Raw genomic sequence first — 12,045 nt, 5'->3', positions numbered from 1 at the left:
CAGCAGGCTTCTTGCACTGCATCTACTACACCACACCATGCACCTACATCCTAGGTCAGTGCTGGGTTTGAAATTCGTGGTACCTGTGCAACTTACATCTAACCATTACTACCAATGATCTTCAAATATTTTCTAGAGAAGGCATGCTTCGCCATTCAAGTACAGTATTTCATCGAAATCACATCAACTCTTTAGCAAAATATCCATACGGATGAGTGACAAGTGTTGCAGTAGCTTTGGCACTTTTATATATCTATGGTCTGCAAGCAAGCCATAGGAGAACACTGTAACACACACATGTATGTAGCTATGTACATAGCAATTCAGGACTTCTAGCGACACACTTAAGTCAATGGGGATATTGTCGCAAGTTCAGATTCAAATCTTAGGATGCCCGTAAGATCATTTTCAGTTGTCAATAGGCTCTCCTATTCTTATGAGGCGATTCGCCCATGTCATCTACTTATAGGCTGGACGATGGGAGATACCGTATATTATGAAAAGGTTTTTACAAATAGACCCCTTGTGACCCTTAATGACCTTCGACATCCACCAAAAACGATACGCTTTTTGTACTTAATGTGGTCAACCTTCTTACCAAATATGAAATCAACTCAAGCTTCGCTTCTTGAGATATCATGTTTACAAGCTTTTCACTATTTGACCCCTGGTGACCTTTAATGACCTTTGACTTACACCAAAAACAATAGGCTTCTTGTACTCAATAATGTTCTCCTATGTACCAAATATGAGAACTGTCCAAGCTTCCCTTCTTGAGATATCGTGTTTACAAGCTGGGCGTCACAAACGCACGCACACACACACACACATACACACACACATACACACACGCATGATTGCAAAGGTTACGATTATCATCGAAACCAAAAATTTATATGGCATTGCTCATGACAAAGTGTAAGTTTGGAGTACTATTGTACATCGGTAGCCAGGGAGTATTCATTAAAACAGTGTCACCACAGGATACCTTCAATAATTGCAAAATAATATGCTAATGGCTTGCAATAATTTAGATAGTTTAACGTGCAAATGCTTATGACTAGGCTTGCGAGAGCCCTTCATAACATTCATTCAGAACGTGAGAACCAAGGATATCATATGATAAGACTTATACTTCCTGATAGAACACAGCTAGAAGCTTCAATATCAATATCTGATTATGCAAACAACTACTACCTTTCTACCATTATGTAACCAAGAAGTGCACAAAGTTGGACAAACAAACAGCCGAATAAAATGCACCTTTCCTAAACAAGTGTTCTCACTTATTTCTTTGCAGACTTTCCTTGGTGGAAAAGTAGAAGGGGAGCTAAGAGAGCTTTGCTATGGTCTATTGAGTAGACATCCAGAGGAATGGGAAACCATAGCAACTAGAGAAGACAGCGACTCTGAGGCTCCGGATTGGTGCTTTTGTGGAAAATGTAGAGCCATGCCAACTGAGAGAGAAAGTGTGTGCTGTAGACATAGACATGGAACCTGTGTGACCAATAGCATACATTTCAGGTCACTGATCATGGACCCTGAAGCTTTGGATCTGGCAATGATCCAAAGATATGAGCTACTGGTACTGGGAGACAGGCCAGATAATAATTCCTACAGATACACTGCATACAGGTCCTTTATATATTGGAAAGCGGGCAGGACTGGACGTTATAATCGTATAGTCATCCCATCCTGTGCAGTTTGCTGCATAAGGGACAGGTTTCCATCAGAGGATGGTCACTACACAGGATTTAAAGTTGGCAGATTTTAGATAATCATATCCAAATGAAACAACATCTATCAAAATGATTGTTTTAATACCCTATACTTTTTGTTATGGGTACTGAAAGGACAAAATTTTGATTTAGAAAAGTACAATACATGCTAGACAAGTTTATGCATTTATATTGGATATTGTTTCTCATTGTCATATCCATAAATAACTATATCAACAAATATAAGAGGGTGGGTAGTTGTGGAAATGTGGTGGTTTTCTTTCCAAATCAGCTAACCCATGCCTCGCTGATATGTCCACAAAAATTACCCTCAGACGTAAGTGTAATATACGCAGATTTAGTAGTTCTTATACCACAGTTTGGTGACTTCAGTTGGTGAGATAACATTATAGTGGCATGCATTTAAGAATGTTTGCTTGCAGTATGTTCCTTTTACTGTGCATTGTTTGATACATTTCATTACAGATTTGTGGGAATGAGCTTAATAAACTACAACCATTGATTATCTGTAAATCTACTCTTATATTGTTCTTTTAGTTCTTCTGTTATTGGTTTAGGGATGGTTGGCATTCTTGGTCTAATATTTTTGGGGTCATCAGGTAGGGTTCTTGCAGCCTGATTGAATGAACAGGGGTTAACTACCCGAGCTTTCACTATGTTCTCCAAGAGCTGTGGAATGTCTCCATAGGTTTTCTTTGACAGGCACCGGATGCCATTGTTTGGTTGCTTTGGAATACTTCGACTTGAACCTGAAAAGAAATCATAACAGGTTGTGGTCATAATTTTGCTCTTCTTTTGTGCACGTCCAATTAATTTTATGTGATATACTCAACATTCATGGTACTTTATGAAATATCTATACATTTTTAAGGCTGCTCTCAACAAATTCTGTAAGCTGTTTTTACTAAGAAACACATGAACCAATTACCATCACAAGGGGTATTTTAACTGTATGTTCATGTACTATGTAAATAACCTGAAAGTGTTTCAAACCAATATCATGTTTAACCGCATGTAAGACAAAAAGAAACGACATACCACCAAGTGCATCTGTGGTTACAATGTAAATAGTTTGTTGTTAAGTCAAAAGTTTGAATAATAGTTATCATTTGAAAATGGCTTTAACATCTTATGCCATTCAATACACATTTTAAATAAGCATATAATAAAAGCATAGAAGGAAACACACTTACTTATCATTTCCATCTTCATCTTTCATGTTGAGACGGTTTCTGTAAAATCAATGGCTGCCAGGCGGTTTCTTGCCACATATCCAACATAGCTGTGAAAAATGGCAAATATATGGGTCATATGCTAATTATTAAGTTTGGTTATGCAAATATGAGGGTTTCTTTGCCAGAATATATTTAAAAGAAGATTCTTCAAATGTTGCCCATTCTCTTCAACTTTATCATGATTTGAAGCCTCGCATGGTAATGCACTCAACTGCAATAACTCACACACTTGTACAAGAGGATCAATTGTCCCTGCATGACATATTTTCTATGACAGTCACAAATGTTACCATACAATAAAAGAAATGTCCAAAGGTTGGTAGGATCTTACGCCTCAAAGATGGAACATAAGCCCAATATTTCACCCACAGAAGAATGAATTTCTACTTACCTAAATGAGTGACGCTTAGAAGCATACATCAGAATGTGGTTGTGGAAACTCTCAAGATAACTGGTATGTCTGTGTTCAGAGGAAATTTGACACAATGTTACTTAACAAAAGTACCTTTTATGAGTCAAGAGTGAGATATTTGGCAATAAAGGTAAATCTATAAATGTTAAGATTGTTACAATATGTGAAGAAAGTCTTTTTTAACATAATGGAAAATTTCTGAATATTTCTTTTTCATTGCACTTTATGTTTAACCTATCAACTTGTTAATATTCATGATATGAAAACCAAAATCAATAGGGTCTTGTAAGGGCCATTAATCCACTAAGTATGATATTGATCAATCACATACTTCTAAGTAAGTGTTCATAACCTGACGACAGTTTCCTAACTTGCCTTTACTGTACCAGGGAAGCAAACACAGTATCAATTATATAGCATTTAATCAATGAAAAATACAAACTGTACTTAAAATTATCCATTCTGACTATTTTATGAAAAGAAAAAAAAGACACCTAAAGTTTCGATAATAAGGTACTGCTTTCATAAAGCGCTTATCAAAGATTACATAAAGAAACTCGAAGTGGGCAGGTGAGTTGACCTCAATCCATGGCTTAGTCTCATTCTCGGAAGGGAGATCTCCATGGTTACACCCACCATCCGTGTAACCCTCCAAATCCAACCAGGTATGTTTATTAACCACATGGTTGGCAACTTTGATCCAGTTCTCCTGCAAATACGATTGACAGCATTGATGCAGATATCAGAGACAATAGGAGATGGATTTTATCTTTATCAGTAGACAACATATGTTGCCATTTGCAAAGGGTCACAAAAAATCCCATCCAACTTAAACCTTTTGCTCATGTCCTGTCAAATTGAAAAATTTGCTGAGGTGTAATGAGTTTACTTGTCTACACAAACTGAGGTCACATATGTCTGATGCCTTATACTGTATGACACCATCAATGCATGATATGAACATATCATTTATTTTGGATTCCTTGCTAATTTCTTAATAATGGACAATACTGCACAGTGCCAATATAGTCCAGTCAAACTATGCTGAATATGGCCGAACCTAGAACAAATTGCTTCAGAAGGTTTTATTGTTTTAAATAGTTCCCTAGAGTCCCCTCTACATCATATCAAAAGTTATCTCAAAGTTACCCCCCTAAGGGCCCTAATTTGCATAAATTCAAGATGGCCGCCATGTCAGAACTCAATGTACAGCAAACTTTTTTCTGGGGGGTTTTAGGGCCCATAAATGTATTGCCAACAGATAGGAATGTGATATCAATCTATCAAATAAGGCTAATTCCGTCATGATATGACGTCACTATGACGTAGTATTACGTCATGTCATGACGTAGTCCTTGATTTTTACTGAAAATTCCTTGTGGGGTAGGTATTATCCAAGTTCCCGTAACGGACCTGGTAAGGGAGATCATTTCTAACAAACCAGCAGGCAAACTTTCGGGAAATTGAGTCACACAAATTCTTCTTCAGTATTACGCTAGTAATTGACACATCCACAGAGGACTAACCTTGTATGCGCTCGAACGCCAGAATTTTCATTTAAAGACCACTGCTTTCTTTGTGGTACAAAGATTCTTACAACAGAAAGAAAGAACCGAGACTATTTTCTAGTAAGGACATACAACTTTCAGAAATCTATCATTCAGGCATGTGATGAGCGGGGTGATGATGATAGCTGGGCTGAAGATGTAAGGCATAGAATAAGTAACGCAATAGACTTACCGGCTGCGGACGCTCTCTATCATCATGTCTGCAGTGTTAATTTTCGCTCTAAAAACCTATCTATTCCTCTGCGGTACCAACAAAGTGATGGAAGGGAACGCAGTGTATCAAAACCAGGCCGGAGGTCCGATGTGACACGGGAAGAAGCCTTCTTCAAAGTGGTTGATGACCTTACACAAGATGATGATGAGCAAACTACCGTTACAGACCTTGTGAGAAAAATGTCCCAGATTACCCCAGATGCATATAGCCCAAAATATATGCGTCAGAAACTTGAGCAGCACTTAGGTGAATCTGTTGTAATAACCAATATAAACGGGCGCCCAGATGTGGTCACATTCCGAACAAAAGCTGCCAAAATACTGCAGACATTTCATGATACCCCGTCGACAGATGAAAATCAACTAAAACAGCAAATTGTAAATGCTGCAGCAGACCTCGTTCGCAATGAAATCAAGTGCATTCAAACTTCAAAGGAGACTTATCCCGATAGTAACAAGTTAAGCTCACTTGAAGATAACCTGGATTATGTCCCAGGTTTGTTGCGCACATTTCTGGACCGTGTTCTAACAGGAAAGACTAAGGATCTCAAAGTTGCTACCCTTGGACAATGCATTGTTCAAATGTCCAGACGAAGGATTGCTCTGGCTCCTATTCCCTTAGGTCTTGGTGTTCAAATGCACCACCAGTACGGACCGCGGTTCTTAATTGATAGTTTGAATAATCATGGGCTATGCGAGTCCTATTCAGAGGTACTGAACTTTGAATCAAGTGCGGCTTGTTTCAAGGGCACAGGTATTCCGGTAGCTGGACACTTTGGTCGGTACATAGCCGACAATGTCGACCATAATCTGAGGACTTTAGATGGACGCGGTACAGTCCATGCAATGGGCATCATAATGACAATGACCCCAGGTATGCCCAAAAAAAAAAGTTGCTAGTCCGCGACTAACCAACCTCTTAACTGCAGGTGGACTGGAGGATAACAACATTGCAATTCGCTACTATAGATACCTTAAAGGGAAGAGCCTTCCATTGGTATTCAGGAAATTGCCCCTGGTTGAAATAGCCAATGAACAGCATGGAAAACTGGACACTTTGTGGAAAGTATCATGGTTCCTTCGACCACGTTCTCCAGGCTGGAGTGGAATGATGCAGGCATTGCGCAAGGGTGACCATCCAGGAAAGTCTAGTGTTCACTTTCTTCCTATGTTGGATCTTGACCCAAATGATATGACATGCATTTATTCTACACCTCACTTCGTTGCGACTGAAAGCAATCGCCAAGGCACAGTTCCAGTGGTAACATTCGACCAGCCTCTCTGGTGGAAATCTAGAACAATCATTCTGAAAGCATTCGGAGAAGCTATCTTGGACAAAATGATGGGACAAAACGCATTTGACTTTGTCTTCAGAAGGAAGGAACAAATAGAAAGAATGGGACTGAAACAGCTGGTTGTGGATGGCGAAAAACTGAAAATTGACCCTCAGCTTCTCTTTCAGAGGCTGCTAATTCTAGCTAACAACAGTGACTATAGCTTGGACGATCTATTGAAATATGAACTTTCTGCGCAACCGACAGCATTGTTTGATAAACACGGTCTTCTCCGCCAAGCAAACAAGCCACAACTGGCTGATGCGCTACCGTCCACTTCATCAAATGAAGTCCAGCAGACGCGTGACAGCAAGCAAACCAGTGTACAATGTCCTCGATGGAGGTTCTCTTTTACATAGATTTCCCTGGAAAAGGGGTGAAACGTTTGACTCCATAGCTTCTACGTACGTCAAGTATGTGAACACGTTTCCAATTGTCGTTTTCGATGGATATGAAACGGACAGCTCCACATAATATTTGACTCATCTCAGGCGATCAAAGGGTGCAGTTGGTCCACAGGTGTTCTTCACTGGCAGCATGGCGCTAAAGTCGAAAAAGGAACACTTTTTGGCAAACGTCGAAAATAAGCAGAAATTCATCAATTTCCTGTCTGAAAAACTCCAAACCCAGCGTATCAAAACATTGCACTCCAAAGGTGACGCTGATCTTTTGATTGCATTGACTGGGGTGAAGTGCGCAAAAATGGGTGCTACACATGTTACCGGAGAAGACACCGACCTTCTGATGTTACTTTGTCACCATGCTGAAGAGGACATGGATGAGTTGACATTTCGATCGGACAAAGCAGTGAAACCAGATAAAAACACTAAAATTAGAGAGTGGCAGATAAATGCTTGCAGACTTCTCTGGGTGAAAAGCTGTGCTACCTGTTACCCATCATCCATGCCATACACAACTTCGAGATTGTACGGGATTGGTAAGGGACTACACTACGTTAAAGAATATCTCAACATGCCTTCCAAAGTATGGAACTCTTTCGACAAGTCGGGCAGTCGCCGGTGAAGTGCAAGATCTGCGGTACCTTATTGAAGTACCTAGGAGGTTCGACTGGGTCAATGACCAACCATATGAAACTCAGGCAATCAGGTTGCAGAGAAGGCACCGTCAGCAACTATGGACGCTTTTGTCAGCCGAACAGTCTGCAACCCGAAGAAAGCTGAGAGGCTGAACAACCTCGTCGAGATGGTAGCCAGGGATGCGATACCAGTCAGCTTCATCGAAGGAGATGGATTTCGTGCCCTCATGAAGACCATCGAGCCAAGCTATGTGGTACCATGAAGGAAGACCGTGTCAGCGTTACTGAAAGCAAAGTACGAGGAAAAGAAGGCGACTTTGCAGACCGATTTAGAGAAGATTGCCTTCGTGTTCGTCACAACAGACTGTTGGACCTCCAGATGGCTACAACCGTCACAGCACATGGCAGAGATGGCGACTGGATAAATCGGAGCTATGTCCTAGACACTACACCGGTAGTGAACCAAAGGTGGCCAGGACACAGTAGTAAACTTAATGTGATCGTCCACGACAACGTCAGTAATGTGAAACATTTAGGGGAATCCCTTGGAGTGGACGACGTTGCGTGTGCTGGATACACCCTACAGTTATGTGTCAACAACGGATTGAAAGCTCATCCTCAAATCGAACGTTTGATTGCTTGTGGGAAGAAACTTGTTAGACATTTTCGTAAAAGTGTTATTGCTACAAAGGCTTTGGAAGTAAAGCAAGAGCAGTTATGTTTGCCTAAGCACAAACTTATCCAGAGTGTTTGCACACGTTGCACACGTTTTCGAGATGCTCAAGAGACTTCGTTGGGCAGGACCTAAGAAATTCGGGATGAAGACTGGAGGATTGCGGAGGAGCTGTTGGTTTGCCTGGAACGACTTCAGGTAATATTTTTCGTAATATAATAGTTCCAACACTATAATAGTTCCAACACTCATAAGTGTTACTTTTTCTTGATGTATAGAAAAAACTTCCATCTATAGGATTTGATAGGTTTCAGAAATTTGAATTATTTTGCAACCTTGGTTAAACTAAACTGGATTTTTGTGAATTATAATCATTATTTTTGTATCATTAAGAACATTGATTGCATGAACCCCCATCCCCCTCCCAGAAATAATTAATGACATTCTAGCCCAAAAAAATATCAGAAAACTTGACCATATTTGATGTTAAATATAATTGAATTACAAATGAATAACTTCAACTATTTGTTTTCAATTCTGTAAACCCAGCTCTTCTTACACTCAATGGTCGTCCTCTTGACTTACCCAGAAAAGTTGTGGATAATTTTTGTGTCATTTTACCAAATTTGGGGTTTACATATTCTTTCTGTACTTTTAACACAACAAAAGAGTAAATGATTTATAATTTTGTTTTTTATTTTGCAGATTGCAACGACTGTTTTGTCGTGTGAGCAAAACACTGCTCTCTCCAGTGTCCTGCCGATAGTCAGCGGACTAGTAAAGAGGCACCTGAAAGTGGATGCTGAGGACATTCCTGCAGTGAAAGCCTTCAAGATTACTACATCAAATGACTTGAAAAGAAGGTGAGCATGTGAAGAAAAAAGTTCTTTCCTACAGATTAATTATCCCCAACGGAAGAACTAGGATCCCCAAGGTGATCGATCAATTGAAGGTGAGCTGGGGATAAAAAATGTTTATTTCCTACAGATCACTTATCGCCAACGCAGTTTCTTGGATCCCCAAGGTGTTCATCTGCCAGCGTATCACTAACCTGCCACAATCCCCCCCCCCCCCCCCCGTTACAACTTTAGCTTTTCTTTGTACAACATAAACTGTTAATTCATTCTTTATATTCAAAAGGTTCACACCTAATGGTAACTAATGGTACGTGACAAAATGCAGGAATTTATCTCAGAACAGCAACCCACCACCAAGAAGCGGCGCCGAAGCAGCAACGCTGCATAGCCACAAAGAAGCGCGATGGACTTCTTGTTGGGCGATGGCGACGACGACCAGACCCCCCAATGTGACGACGTTCACGAGAGGGAACTCGCCCACTACGTAGGTCTCCCAACTCCCAGTCACAACTGCAACTGCAACATTTGCTGGAAGCAATATTACACAAATTTTCCGATTCTTTCCACCTTAGCCCAAAGGTATTTAGGAACACCGTCAACGTCTGTCCGGAGTGAAAGGATTTTTTCTACTGCTGGGAACATTGTTAATTCCAAAAGAAGCTGACAATTACCTGCCAATGTAAATATTTGTTTTTTAAACAAATGCAAATGCTTATTTATATGGTTTTATGGCTGTTTGCATGATTTCACCACCTTGTTTTTACTCTTCTAATTACTCAACCTCCAGTGAGTATTTCATTTAATTGTTTCATTTAATTTAGTTGCCCAAAAAAATAAGCTTATCATTTTTTTTTTCAATTCATTCATCATCGAACTTTCTTTACTTTTCAAACTTGACTTTACATTCTGTGATAATTGTTGTACTTTGAAAACAGTTGGAAAATGCTATATCAGCATGTTGACATTAAGAAACTTCTTGAATTTTTCCTTTTTGTTTTTATTTCTTCACAACTGTCTGCCTCCCTAAAATATGTTTCCTCCCCTCTTCGTAAGTCCCTTTCCACTCCAGTGACTCCATAGACCTACGAATCCAAAAGCAACCCCCCCCCCACCCTCTACCTACCCCGCCACAATGCACAAATTCAATATATTTGTGACCCATTGTTGTACTTATTTAATTACGTAGGCCTAGCACTACTGTCGTACACTCCTGTAGTAATCTCTTCCTAAGAACCGACTTTCCTAACCTTGGCCTAGCTGGTGAAAGCCTTGTAGTCTAACACTCCATATGATCGCGAACTTCAATACACAATGCCAATATTAAGTAGGCCTAGTAATATTACGCCTTGAACTGCCATACAATGCCCACGCTATTACAGTAGGGGCTACGCAATTAACGAAGAAATATTTGCTTCAAATTTCTCTAACAGTTACCGATCAACTGAAAAGAGAAACAAAAATATATTAAAAACTTCAAAACGTGCGATTCGTCTTTTTAATGTAACGGTCGTCAGAAGTAAGCAAATACAACCAAATTCTTGACATGCACGTTACGAACAAACGATACTCGCAGCGCCATTTTGAGAATGTACTTCCGCATTAAAAGTGGTGGCGCTCAGTAAGTGTTTTAGTTGTGAGGAATCCTCACAACTAAAACACTTACTGGAGTTACCATCCACAACTGCCAAGCTCCAGCCCCATGTACAAGAAGATGAAGACGATTCAATTGGAGATGTCATGGATGGATCTGTGTACAAAAAGTGGATGATTTGTCTTTAACATTTAATTGTGATGGGATTTCAGCATTTCATTCTTCGAATGCTAGTTGTTAAGACCCGGATCTCTCGATCCCACTGGCAGCAGGGACCCAAGCACCAACCCACCACGTCACATGTAAAACTGTGAGATGGAGAGAGGAAAACCAGTTTAGTTTAAGTTGTTGTAACGTTAAGGCACATGTTAATCACTGATATAATAAAACAATAACTATGCAAGTCTCACATTTTAACTTAACTGCACATTTGGATAAGGCATCTGAATGGATTTTCATCCTGGCATAAACAAAGCCTACTTGTAGTTCTTAAAATAATAAACTGAAACCTGCTCAATCTTTCTAATAATTCAATACATAACAATACAATAAATCTGGCCGTAAATACTTATTTCTATCTGGATCATTTCGGGGAATCCCCTACTCTTGTTACTACGCAATGACGTCACCCCTCATGACAGTTCTAACGACCAAATATATACGCTGTAGCCTACTCATAACGCTAGGTCACTGAACAACATTACGTACAAAGAAATTACCTAAAATGTCACATTCACGGCATCCTGATACATATGATATACTAATATTAACAACATCCAGAAATAAAACACTATTGCACTGACATGACTCGTGTAAATTATGATTTTGTACCACTAATCGAACTTTAACGACAAACAATTGTTATGCGAATATACGTACGCCCATGATAACACAAGACATATCCTACATGCAAACCTGACGGTCTCGTTTGTAACTAATATTAACTCTTCTGTATCGATGGCAAATTTAGACCATCCGTCATAATGAAACACTTTTAATAACGACAAATATTTAATCAACAACCTAGTAAGACTTTCATATTCACATGAAAGGGAATTAAGCATCATCTTACCTGTGAGACGGAGAGAGGAAAACCAGTTTAGTTTAAGTTGTTGTTCAATCGCTAGGGCTCCGCCCACTATACGTGCTATTGTACGCCAAAAGAAACAAAATTTTGGGTAGGGCACCGATAATCATACCCATAGCATAGTGTTTGGCCAATTTTGTGTACAAATAATGAACCTCCTCCCAAAGAGAGAAAAAGACATGTTCTTATGGCTGGTATTTGGTTTGGACCTGTTAAGCCTGAGATGCAAACTTTCTTGCAAAGCTTTGCTGCAGAATGTGAGACATTAGCAGAGGAAGTAATCGTGCTTTTTACGTGACC

At 39.7% G+C, this 12,045-nt stretch overlaps 1 long non-coding RNA gene across 1 annotated transcript; it reads right to left on the bottom strand.

Moving 5' to 3' along the window:
* Positions 1-1,784: 1,784 nt before the first annotated feature.
* LOC139985176 (uncharacterized) lies at positions 1,785-4,091 on the bottom strand. Its single transcript, XR_011799330.1, has 4 exons — positions 3,881-4,091; positions 3,366-3,434; positions 2,933-3,021; positions 1,785-2,488 (listed from the first exon to the last, which is right to left on the bottom strand). It is a non-coding gene; the product is annotated as an uncharacterized lncRNA (long non-coding RNA).
* Positions 4,092-12,045: the final 7,954 nt, after the last annotated feature.

Source organism: Apostichopus japonicus, chromosome 17, assembly GCF_037975245.1.
Source record: "Apostichopus japonicus isolate 1M-3 chromosome 17, ASM3797524v1, whole genome shotgun sequence".
In the NCBI taxonomy this organism is placed as follows: domain Eukaryota; kingdom Metazoa; phylum Echinodermata; class Holothuroidea; order Aspidochirotida; family Stichopodidae; genus Apostichopus; species Apostichopus japonicus.
Note: the sequence above shows the minus strand (reverse complement) of the source record. Positions and strands in the feature narration are given on the sequence as shown.